Consider the following 13,510-nt stretch of genomic DNA (forward strand, 5'->3'; position numbering starts at 1 on the left):
TCACTCTGATTTAGTTCTTATTCACACGTCTGTGAATCACGTCCATATGTTGTCCATGTTCTCCACAGCCAGCACATGCATCTATTGAATTCTATGTTTATTCAGATTTTTTTTTTTCTCTGTGGACCATTGCTCTACAGAAATAGTCCTGTTTTGGGGACAGAATGCTCCCATTCTATTCAATGTGTTTGTGAAAACCAGAGGACATCAGATACTCCTCCACCTCTTCCCTATCTTCTGTTTTCCAAATTATCTTAGTTGGAAATTGTAGTGAGTGGGGAGGTTTGAGAACATATAGACCCCACAGCACCCCTCCCCAAAAAAGATAATAATTACCATCCCGTGTAAGCAAATATGCATTTATAACACAACCAGAAATTAGGGCTGAGGGTTATTTTTGTAAAATATAATTCTTTGCAATGTACAGATGTAACCATTGTTACCTTGCCACATGGCAAGCTAAGCAATAATTTACATTTTAAAAAGATTCCTCATGGTCGGTATTTTTTCTTGAGGATAGACAGGGTTGGCGGTGGTTGGACAACACCTTTAATGTACATACATATTGTACAAGTGTTATGGATCCACAGATTTTGGATCAAGATGGATCACTGGTAATGTGGAACCACTATGCCAAGTAACTAGTTTGATGTTGGACCAAACCCTAAGGTCGTTATTCTGGAGCCTTCCCAGTATTCATCCTTTAAGCCCTATACAGGGATGTAGACTTCGCTGCGGGTTAGCAATCAGAAAGCTACCTCCTGGAATGGCCCCTGTGTACTTGACATCTGAAACCTAGGACTCAAGAACACAGTCAGGATCAGGAAACGCACAAAACCACAGGCACAGTCTGAACAGGAACTAAGACTAAATATAGGTCCGACCTCTGGAACACTACAACAGGAAGACTGGACCAAGAGCAGAACACCAGACTGGATGACAAAACATGAACAGAAAATAAACAGGGAAACACAGACAGACCATGGCAGGAACTCAGACAGGGAAAGGTCAGAAATGACAATGGATAAAGATCAGGCATACAGACTGGCAAGGACTGGACAGAGAACAGAGCAATAGAAGCAGATGCAGGAACTATTGCTGTTGCTCAGCCAAGGGGAAGGATACACAGTCAGACCATATAACTGAGCTCATCAGCCAAAAATACCCATAGGTGCACACAAACAGAAAGAAGGATTAACCTCTAAATGGAACACAGAACATCCAGCAAGCAAGAGGCATTAAACCCTGTCTTGCTGAACAGAACCGAGAGGAAATACATACACAATAGTCATGTTAAGACCACAAAGTATCTGCAGCTAGTACCCGTGAGACTGAGGCAGCAGTGCACTGCCAAACTGACACATGGCCCTACACACCACCCAAGGGCATAGCTAGAAATGACTGGGCCCCATAGCAAAAGGTTTTTATGGCCCCCCCGGATCTCCCACCCCCACATACCTCTCGGACCTTGCCGCCACATCCACAGCTCCTCATGCACTTGCGACGGTTACGCGTAGGACTGAGCACAGACAGTTGGTCACTGGCAACGCATTTGTGTAGGAAATGTATGAATCTAAATGTCTGTGTATTAAAGTAGGACTAGTCAGAACTGCTGCCCAAACTGCGGGACCACTCCAGGGGTCAAGTCCTGGGAACAAAAGTGTGGGAACTCCGATCCCCCCCAAAAAAATAAATATATATATTTTGCAGAAAATTCAGTGCAACATAAAACATAAACAAAAAATTGAATTTGCGCTATATTATAAGCTCCCCTTATATATAATTTACTTATAGTTGTGAAGACTCAGGGGTGCTGCTGACTTGGCCTCAGGGGTGCTGGCAGGCTTAGCCTCAGGGGTGCTGGCAGGCTTAGCCTCAGAGTTGCTGGCAGGCTTGGCCTTAGGGGTGCTGGCTGGCTTGGCCTCAGGGGTGCTGGCAGGCTTAGCCTCAGGGGTGCTGGCTGGCTTGGCCTCAGGGGTGCTGGCAGGCTTGGCCAGGCAGAAGGAGTGTGGGAGACTGTGAGGCCTTTTTTCTCCAAGCTGCTCCAGAAAAAATATATTTTTCATTATACCTCAGGTCAGACCACCAATCAGACCCCCAATGTTAATCAGACCTCAGCTAACAGCCCCAGTAAGATCCCCAATGCTAATAAGACCTCAGATAACACCTCAGCTCAGACCCCAATATGAATGACCCCCAATCAGACCTCAGATAAGAGCCCCATGCCTTATAGCTACCCCCAGTAGCCTCATAGCAGCCTCCAGTAGCCTCATAGCAGCCCCCAGTAGCCTCTCCACCAGCCCCCAGTAGCCTCTCCACCAGCCCACATTGCCTCTCACCAGCCCCCAGTGCCTCTCACCAGCCCCCAGTGCCTCTCAATCAGTTCCCAGTGCCTCTCACCAGCGGCCCCCAGTCAGTGCATCTCCATCAGCCCCCAGTGAGTGCATCTCCATCAGCCCCCAGTGAGTGCATCTCCATCAGCCCCCAGTCAGTGCCTCTCACCAGCCCCCAGTACCCTCTCCATCAGCCCCCAGTGCCTCTCCATCAGCCCCCAGTGCGCCCTTCCCGATATTAAAATCATTGGTGGGCAGTGCGCTCTCCACTGTATTAAAATCATTGGTGGGCAGTGCACCCTCCCCTTTATTAAAATCATTGGTAGGCAGTGTGCTCTCCCCCCCTCCCCTGTATTAAAATCATTGGTGGGCAGTGCGCCCCCCCAGTATTAAAATCATTGGTGGGCAGTGCGCCCCCCAGTATTAAAATCATTGGTGGGCAGTGCACCCCCTCAGTATTAAAATCATTGGTGGGCAGTGCTCCCTCCCCCCAGTATTAAAAACATTGGTGGGCAATGCGCCCTCCCTCCCCCTCCCCAGTATTAAAATCATTGGTGGGCAGTGCGCCCTCCCCCGACCCCCCCCATCATTGGTGGCAGCGGCAGTTCCGATCGGAGTCCCAGCAGTGTAATGCTGGGGCTCCGATCGGTTACCATGGCAGCCAGGACGCTACTGAAGTCCTGTCTGCCATGGTCAGTTAGTCAACAGCATACTTACATGCGCTGTGGCCGCCCGACGCTCCTTCTTCTTGTAACTCGTCACAGGTCTGTGCGGTGCATTGCTTATACTTGCCACTCACTCGCCACATGAATTTTTTTTTTTAATCATCAGCCGGCGGCCCGGGCCCCCAGTGGAGTAGGGCCCCATAGCCATTGCTATGGCTGCTATAGCGATCCCTACGCCACTGACACCACCAAAGAAATACCATTCTGCGCACAGCTAGCAATATGAAAGTATGTGTTTTGGCTGTGTCTGCCAAAGAGCCATTGCAGACACAAACTACTGTAGCAATATAGGTGTGATAGGGAGACTAAAGTGAGAGTACAGGGAGTATAAAGAGAGTATAGGTAGATTTAGGGTTAGAAAAAGCAAGGGAAAGCACAGAGAGTGAGGGATTGGTGCATTTGTGTTTCTTATAGCTGCTGGCTGTTTACAATATCCTGCAAAAACCTCATTTTTTCCTGTAATTGGCAGCCAGCTTACATATTTTTTGCAAAAACCTGAAGTTTCTACAGTTCATAGGCTTATTGCTAGCGCCTCCAGCATCAATGGCATATATTTTTCTGTAAACACTAAGTAATAGCTCCCCTTTTTTTTCCTCGATAAAACACTATCTTCAATTTATCAACAATTTGTAATAGTGTATTTCAGCGCATTTCAGTAACGCATTCTATTACTTCAAGATACCATGCAGTTACAGCGCACACATTTTACTGCAATAACTGCATCAGTATATCCATGTAAGTGACTGCATTGTATTACTTTAGGATACCGGGCAATTACAGCAAACACGGTTTACTGCAATATATGCATTAATATACCGGTGTTAGTGAATGCATTAGTATTATTGTAAATTGTCAATATCAATGTGCAGCATGTTTGTAGAAGGGGAGGGTCATTAAATTGAGCCTCTATCTTTAAAGGGGTTCTCCAAGAGTGATTTAAAATGGCCACCAACAAGCTGTCCAAAAATGTAAGGAGGACGGGTTGGATCCATTTGCAGAGCTGCCTATGGGGGTAAGGGGGCGGGGCCTCACTACACTGCTCTATAATAGATAGTAATGATGTGATCCTGCCTATGATATGCCAAGTCTGAGCAGCCTGACAGGAAAATTCACCAATATGTAGTATATGCAAGTGCCAGAACGTAGTGTGTAGTGAAGTCCCCTTACCCATTCCAGGCAGCTCTTCAAGTGTAAGCAAGTTCTGCACACATTGTAGGACATATTTCTGGCATCCATTTAAAATGATTCCTGGAGAATTCCTTTGAATTACAGAAAATCACTTGCAATTTTGCTACCGTTTAAAAATCTGTGTGCCAAACTAGTGACTTTACAATTAAATAGACCACATAATAATATGTCTGGTAAACAGAAGAGTAGAAAATGAAAGATAAATGCCTCATCATCCAAGAATTAGAATGTGGGTAACTGTAATAGTGCAAACAGCAGTAGCAGCAATAGCCATCTGGCCATGAGTAGTAGTAGTATTGCAGTAATAGGCCACAGTTCTCCCTGGCTTCTCATAGTTGCCACATTTTATTGAGGACAAAGAGGGTGAGATTGTGGACTGAATGGCTCACTCCTCCTCTTAGTCACTGTAGGATGATGTGGGGGTCGCCTCTGAGTCTGACACCGTGCCTTGGAGCCAGGGTTCACAACATTCCTCCTGCTACTCCTCTTTGCAACCCAAGAGAAGCCTTTCAGTTGCATCCTCTCTGTCTTCACTGCCCCCTCCTAGTAAGGCACCTTCTTTTTTCCTAAGAAGAAGCAACAAAACCCCACAAGCTATGGAAGACACTTGTTGATGACTTGTATGTGAACAGTCAGCAATTGGACTGGCATGAGGTGGAGGTTCAGAGGGAGGTGGGGGACTCCATGCATAGCTGTGTGGTAGTGGTAGTAGTAGTGGCACTTGTAGCAACAGTGGTGGTGGTAGGGGCAGTGGTTGCCATGGCAAATACAGAGCAGGAAATCGGGAAGGGGGCCAAGGATCCCATAATGACATATCACAGTTTGGGAAGGGTGAGGGCAATGATAATGATTGTGTGTTGGACAGGACCTGGGAGTTGGATCAGTGTGCTGAGGAGGAGGAGATATCAGAGGAGGAGGATGGTGGTTGCGGCAGCAATAAAGAGTGGAGGCAATAAATTGCCAAAACTTCCAAAAGAACTGCCAGGGCCAGATCTGCATCTATTGTGGTCAGCTGTAGAAGTGGTGATGCTGCTGACATGTGGGATGCAGGCTCAAAACATGCCACACCTAGGCCAAGCTTGGCTGCCGCTAGCTCTGTCGGAGTATCTTCTCTATGGCGTTTTTTCTCCACAAGGTCAGCACACAAAACCACTGCTGTGTGCAAGATATGCAGGATTAAAATAAGCTGTGGGTGTTCAAACACAAACATAGGTACCAGGGTTCTGTTGGAGAACATGAGGTGACATCATCGGATGCAGTGGGAAATAGAACTGGCCAGTTTTCCGAATCAGAACAATTCTGTCCTCCTTCTCCCTGTCTTCTTTGTGACAATCAGACCAGAATCCCAAAGTACAGTGTCCTTTTCATCAGCATCAGATGCTTTTTCGCCTTCTCAAACTCCACCTCCTCTTTGTCCTACACTCCATCGTGAGACGTCCATAATGGAATGTGTGGGCATGAGAAAACTATTTGCGACTAGCAATAAGCTTGTGTGTAAGTTGAACTGCCACCTGGCCAAGTTGCTAGTAGGACAGCATGAATGAGGCATGGATCCATGAGGATTTTTGCACACCTACAGCTGAGACCAATGAATTGATCTGCCATTGCTGAAGGTGACTATTTATCACCGACCTCATCATGCAATGGCTGCTGTCTGTCTGCCTACCATCAAGTTCCGCACTGTGCTGCTGCTGCCACTGCCACAACTGCTACTCCCCACTGCTACTCCCCCTACTGCCACTTCCATTACCCGTATTGCCACTACCATTACTACACAGCCGCCACTACTAAGACTCAACTACCTCAACATCGCCACACACACATCTACTGACTTGTCTATTCCATGTTGTGCTGCTACTGCTGTCGCTATTACTTTACCCTTTCCACATCCACACTGTACTGCTGCTGTTTCCAAATAAAAGGAAGAATTTCCAGACTTGTTCAGAGCAAGTCACTGTTTCTGTAATGGTCGCGTACACACACACACAGGGGGAGGGAAGTCATCACTGCGCTCCACCCTCACCCCTGGCCCTGCCTACTTGCCTCGCAAGTCCTAATGACAGGGGACAACTGGACGGCAATCCCTAGCTTGAAATAAGTGCAGAGAGGACAGACCAGACAAACAACAGAATGTCAATGGACCGAGTCAATACCAGGAGAGCAACTAAGTACAAATGGAGCCAGCAGAGAATAGTCAGGAGAAGCCGGGGTCATAAATACCAGGAGAGTCATGAAGTACCAAAGGAGTCAGGAGAGGATCTACGGGGGAGGAATAGCCATGCAGTCGATAGCAATGATGTGGATAGGAGTAGGTAGAACAAAAATAAGAATACCCAGTCTTATTGCATACTCACAATCAATAAAGCTGGCCGCTGAGCCAGAGTCAATAAAGGCCTTACCCGACCACTTGTTTACACCCAGAGATATCGTTATACGTAGGTACTAAAAGCCTACTTTTCGTAATATCAGGGTGTACCTGGTCTTTAGGTTGCCTTGCCTTGGGAGATTTGACAGAGGGGATCTTCTTAGGACACTGGTTAATCCAATGGTCAGGATCTCCGCAGTAAAAACAAACTCTACGTCTGCGGCGCTGATCCCCTCGGGTCATGCTGACCTGCATGGGTTCTTCGGAAGAGACCTCAGCTCCGTTCCTGGGACAGACCTCAGGCTGGACCACCACCTGAGAAGAGAACTATCATTCCTGTCGTCTCTCTCTAACCCGTCAGTCGAGTCGAACAGCTAGGGTCATCGTCTCCTCTATAGTCGCGTACACACACACACAGGGGGGAGGGAAGTGACCACTGCACTTAGGAGAAGCCAGGGTCATAAATACCAGGAGAGCAGCAAAGTAAACAAGGAGCAGGCGGAGGATCGTCAGGAAATCAGCAGAAGGAAGGTACGCCAGGTCAGACAAAATCACAGGTGGAACCTAAATAACAGGCAACGAGTGCCCAGCTCGGTCTCAGGCTTAATCTGATTGCTGGGAGAACTGAGGACGCCGGCCACGCTGAGGAGACGTGCGCGGCCGGGTCCGTCCCGCCCCCCATTACCTAGGAGATGAGGACGCTGCACGTATCCTCGCTCCTGCACAGATGTGGGCGGCGTCGTCACTGCGGAGAGTGACAGTTTCTTCTGACACACTACCACTTGTGTGTGTCTAAACAGGGGCAGGCATCTGCCCCCATTAAGGCATAACTTTGGATGCTTGTTTCCATTAGCTGCTGTTTTTTTTTTTTTGCCATAACACCTTGTATGTTTAATCACTGTCTGCACCCAAGGGACAATTTTGGACAACTTTTCTAATATGAAAAAAAAGCATAACAAGTGCGACAGCGCAGTGTGTTTTTAACCACCTCAGCCCCCTTAGCTTAAACACCCTTAATGACCAGGCCACTTTTTACACTTCTGCACTACACTACTTTCACCGTTTATTGCTCGGTCATGCAACTTACCACCCAAATGAATTTTACCTCCTTTTCTTCTCACTAATAGAGCTTTCATTTGGTGGCATTTCATTGCTGCTGACATTTTTGCTTTTTTTGTTATTAATCGAAATTTACCGTTTTTTTGGGGAAAAAATGACATTTTTCACTTTCAGTTGTAAAATTTTGCAAAAAAAACGACATCCATATATAAATTTTTCTCTAAATTTATTGTTCTACATGTCTTTGAAAAAAAAAAATGTTTGGGTAAAAAAAAATGGTTTGGGTAAAAATTATAGCGTTTACAAACTATGGTACAAAAATGTGAATTTCCGCTTTTTGAAGCAGTTCTGACTTTCTGAGCACCTGTCATGTTTCCTGAGGTTCTACAATGGCCAGACAGTACAAACACCCCACAAATGACCCCATTTTTTGTCACAAGTTAGCGGAAAATGATGATTTTATTTTTTTTCTTACAAAGTCTCATATTCCACTAACTTGTGACAAAAAATAAAAACTTCCATGAACTCACTATGCCCATCACGAAATACCTTGGGGTGTGTTCTTTCCAAAATAGGGTCACTTGTGGGGTAGTTATACTGCCCTGGCATTTTAGGGGCCCAAATGCGTGCGAAGTAGTTTGAAATCAAATTCTGTAAAAAATGGCCGGTGAAATCCTAAAGGTGCTCTTTGGAATGTGGGCCCCTTTGCCCACCTAGGCTGCTAAAAAGTGGCACACATCTGGTATTGCCGTACTCAGGAGAAGTTGGGCAATGTGTTTTGGGGTGTCATTTTACATATACCCATGCTGGGTGAGAGAAATATCTTGGCAAAAGACAACTTTTCTCATTTTTTTATACAAAGTTGGCATTTGACCAAGATATTTATCTCACCCAGCATGGGTATATGTAAAATGACACCACAAAACACATTGCCCAACTTCTCCTGAGTACGGCGATACCACATGTGTGACACTTTTTTGCAGCCTAGGTGGGCAAAGGGGCCCACATTCCAAAGAGCACCTTTAGGATTTCAAAGGTCATTTTTTACACATTTTGATTTCAAACTACTTACCACACATTAGGGCCCCTAGAATTCCAGGGCAGTATAACTACCCCACAAGTGACCCCATTTTAGAAAGAAGACACCCCAAGGTATTTCGTGATGGGCATAGTGAGTTCATGGAAGTTTTTATTTTTTGTCACAAGTTAGTGGAATATGAGACTTTGTAAGAAAAAAAAAAATAATCATCATTTTCTGCTAACTTGTGACAAAAAATAAAAAATTCTAGGAACTTGCCATGCCCCTCACGGAATACCTTGGGGTGTATTCTTTCCAAAATGGGGTCACTTGTGGGGTATTTATACTGCCCTGGCAATTTAGGGGCCCTAATGTGTGGGAAGTATTTTGAAATCAAAATGTGTAAAAAATGACCTGTGAAATCCTAAAGGTGCTCTTTGGAATTTGGGCCCCTTTGCCCACCTAGGCTTCAAAAAAGTGTCACACATGTGGTATCGCCGTACTCAGGAGAAGTTGGGCAATGTGTTTTGGGGTGTCATTTTACATATACCCATGCTGGGTGAGATAAATATCTTGGTCAAATGCCAACTTTGTATAAAAAAAATGGGAAAAGTTGTCTTTTGCCAAGATATTTCTCTCACCCAGCATGGGTATATGTAAAATGACACCACAAAACACATTGCCCAACTTCTCCTGAGTACGGTGATACCACATGTGTGACACTTTTTTGCAGCCTAGATGCGCAAAGGGGCCCAAATTCCTTTTATGAGGGCATTTTTAGACATTTGGATCCTAGACTTCTTCTCACGCTTTAGGGCCCCTAAAATGCCAGGGCAGTATAAATACCCCACATGTGACCCCATTTTGGTAAGAAGACACCCCAAGGTATTCAATGAGGGGCATGGCGAGTTCATCGAATTATTTTTTTTTGGCACAAGTTAGCGGAAATAGATTTTTTTAGTTTTTTCTCACAAAGTCTCTTTTTCTGCTAACTTGGGACAAAAATTTCAATCTTTCATGGACTCAATAGTCCCCTCACGGAATACCTTAGGGTGTCTTCTTTCCGAAATGGGGTCACATGTGGGGTATTTATACTGCCCTGGCATTTTAGGGGCCCTAAAGCGTGAGAAGAAGTCTGGAATATAAATGTCAAAAAATTTTTACGCATTTGGATTCCGTGAGGGGTATGGTGAGTTCATGTGAGATTTTATTTTTTGACACAAGTTAGTGGAATATGAGACTTTGTAAGAAGAAAAATATATAATTCCGCTAACTTGGGCCAAAAAAATGTCTGAATGGAGCCTTACAGGGGGGTGATCAATGACAGGGGGGTGATCAATGACAGGGGGGTGATCAATGACAAGGGGGTGATCAGGGAGTGTATATGGGGTGATCACCCCCCTGTCATTGATCACCCCCCTGTAAGGCTCCATTCAGACGTCCGTATGTGTTTTGCGGATCCGATCCATGTATCCGTGGATCCGTAAAAAACATACGGACGTCTAAATGGAGCCTTACAGGGGGGTGATCAATGACAGGGGGGTGATCAATGACAGGGGGGTGATCAGGGAGTCTATATGGGGTTATCACCCCCTGTCATTCATCACCCCCCTGTAAGGCTCCATTCAGACGTCCGTATGTGTTTTGCGGATCCGATCCATGTATCCGTGGATCCGTAAAAAACATACGGACGTCTGAATGGAGCCTTACAGGGGGGTGATCAATGACAGGGGGCTGATCAATGACAGGGGGGTGATCAGGGAGTCTATATGGGGTGATCACCCCCCTGTCATTGATCACCCCTCTGTAAGGCTCCATTCAGACGTCCGTATGTGTTTTGCGGATCCGATCCATGTATCCGTGGATCCGTAAAAAACATACGGACGTCTGAATGGAGCCTTACAGGGGGGTGATCAATGACAGGGGGATGATCAATGACAGGGGGGTGATCAGGGAGTCTATATGGGGTGATCACCCCCCTGTCATTGATCACCCCCCTGTAAGGCTCCATTCAGACGTCCGTATGTGTTTTGCGGATCCGATCCATGTATCCGTGGATCTGTAAAAAACATACGGACGTCTGAATGGAGCCTTACAGGGGGGTGATCAATGACAGGGGGGTGATCAGGGAGTCTATATGGGGTGATCACCCCCGTTATTGATCACCCCCCTGTAAGGCTCTATTCAGACATCCGTATGTGTTTTGCGGATCCGATCCATGTATCCGTGGATCCGTAAAAAACATACGGACATCTGAATGAAGCCTTACAAGGGGGTGATGAAAGACAGGGGGGTGATCAATGACAGGGGGGTGATCAGGGAGTCTATATGGGGTGATCAGGGGTGATCAGGGGTTAATAAGGGGTTAATAAGTGACAGGGGGGTGTAGTGTAGTGGTGTTTGGTGCTACTTAATACTGAGCTGCCTGTGTCCTCTGGTGGTCGATCCAAGCAAAAGGGACCACCAGAGGACCAGGTAGCAGGTATATTAGACGCTATTATCAAAACAGCATCTAATATACCTGTTAGGGGTTAAAAAAATCGCATCTTGATCCACTTGCTTACCTTCCGATCCTGTGAACGCGCGCGCCTGTGTGCGCGCGTTCACAGGAAATCTCGCGTCTCGTGAGATGACACATAGATGCGTCCAGGAGGAATGAATCGACCGCCTCCAGGATGCATCCGTGCGTTAGGCGGTCGGGAGGTGGTCAAACAGGCTGTTTGTTAACACTGTCATCCATGTTTTTACCCATAGCTATATATGTCAGCGTCACTCTGACATAATTAGCTATTGCTCTCATGAAGTAAAACAGCTTAATGGGGTAAGAAGAGGAGAGAGAGCAAAATTTTTATAGAAAAATGAGAGACAAGATGGAAAGAAAATATGAGTTCTAGGAGACCAGGCAGTGCCATATATCAATTTTGAGGGCAATTGGAGCACTTTTGGTTTGTATAGAATCAATTCGGACACAAATCGTTAATTTCTAACGATAATTTGTTTTCCCTTAGTCCTAACAGCAGCACAGATGGGGTTAACTGCCCCCCGTGGACTGGTAGGACCGGCGGAATTTTAATGAGCCCAAAGAACCAATGAACAAACTCCAGCTCCCCTAAAGGGAGGGGATCACCCCCCAGCCCACCGTGTCTATAACAAGAATGTACTTAGGGCGGGAAAATTTGTGTGCTGCTGTTAGGACTAAGGGAAAACAAATTATCGTTAGAAATTAACGATTCCCTTACGTCGAAGTGCAGCATACTCAAGTTGTGTGCAGTAGGTGTTTCTGGGTGATGTAGTGCAATATACACTAACCTGGTACAGCTGACTCTCTGCAAGGGCAGGTATAGGTAGAAATAGTTCGTGACGCCAGTGCCAAGTAAACGGTGGCACGCCGTTTGCGGATGCAGGAATAAATTGAGGAAACGTAGTCTTAAAACAGAACTCCAACTTTAGTAGTTTTGCAAGCAGAGACAATATAGGAAATGCAGTTCCTAAGCATACAGTCGATTTTGCAATTCGGTCGATGCAGGCAATTCAGTTATAGCAGGGTAATTACAGAGTGTTGAACACAGGACTTGCAGCACAGGAGCTTGCACTCTAATTCTGTCTGATCCTGGAATATAGCATATCTTCACCAAGGCTCATTAACCTAATTCTGGCTTTATATCCTTGGCTATAGCTTTAATAAGTACCTCCTCTGTCTTTCTGAATACCTCTTGCTTTCCTGATCTTTGCCTCTGTCTCTCTCAGCTTCTGAAAGGTTCCTCAGGCTCTTAGTCTAAGGTATTCCTGCTTCTGCATATGGGAATTCAGGAGGGAATCTTCTCCTGAACAACAGGCTTCAGGCCTGGACTTGTCTCAGACATTGTCTAATCTCCAACTGTAGATTACAGACACTAGACTCCGTCTGCCTTGCACTTCCCTGTCTGGCCTTATATAAACTAGGGCTCCCTAGCTCCCTCTAGCGACTAGAAGCTGGAATGACACCCCTGCAGGCCTGTACATGCAAGTTTCACAGCAACAGGGAAACACATAGCATTGCATTACATGACATTTTATAAAACTGACATATACCAACTTCCCCATAATTAGGAGGGACGACAGCACACCAAGTGACACTTTGGTAGTGACGGGTATTACAGTTCCCGTACACTACACTACCAGCAGCACAGATGGGGAGATAGCAAGAAGAAGCCCCTAGGGAGGGTCCTCATGCCTGGCAGAAGTAAGAACTGTCTGCCCGAAGGCCGAAAACTCTGCCACCTTAGCATCTATTCTATAATGAGAGATGAAGGTTGATTCAGAGCTCCAGGAAGCCGCCTTACAGATCAACTCTAAGGGGAGAAGACTTCTCTCCGCAACAGAGGTTGCCACGGCCCTAGTAGAATGGGCCTTTACAAACTCCGGAGGATCTAAAGATTGGGACATAAAAGCCTCCTTGGTGGCTTCCCTGACCCAGCGACTTATAGTAGCTTTAGACGCTTTACGGCCTTTAGACCTACCGGCAAACAGGATGAAGAGGTTCTCATCTATCCTGAACTCCCTGGATCTATCCACATAGACCTGGAGGCATCTCGAGATGTCCAGTGGATGTCTAACCGGAGCATCAGAGGAGGAGGCGGAGAATAACACAGGTAGAGAGATTACCTGGTTAACATTTTGAAAAATTGGAACCTTAGGTCTAAAATAAGGTAGAAATTTCAGAAGGACTCTGTCCTGTAAAAAAATGATATATGGATGCATTGCAGAAAAAGCTTGCAGCTCAGAGATTCTCTTGGCTGAGGCTATAGCCAGAAGAAAAAACACTTTAAGAGTTAAGAATTTA

This window comes from Bufo bufo, chromosome 2 (assembly GCF_905171765.1).
Source record: "Bufo bufo chromosome 2, aBufBuf1.1, whole genome shotgun sequence".
Taxonomy (NCBI): domain Eukaryota; kingdom Metazoa; phylum Chordata; class Amphibia; order Anura; family Bufonidae; genus Bufo; species Bufo bufo.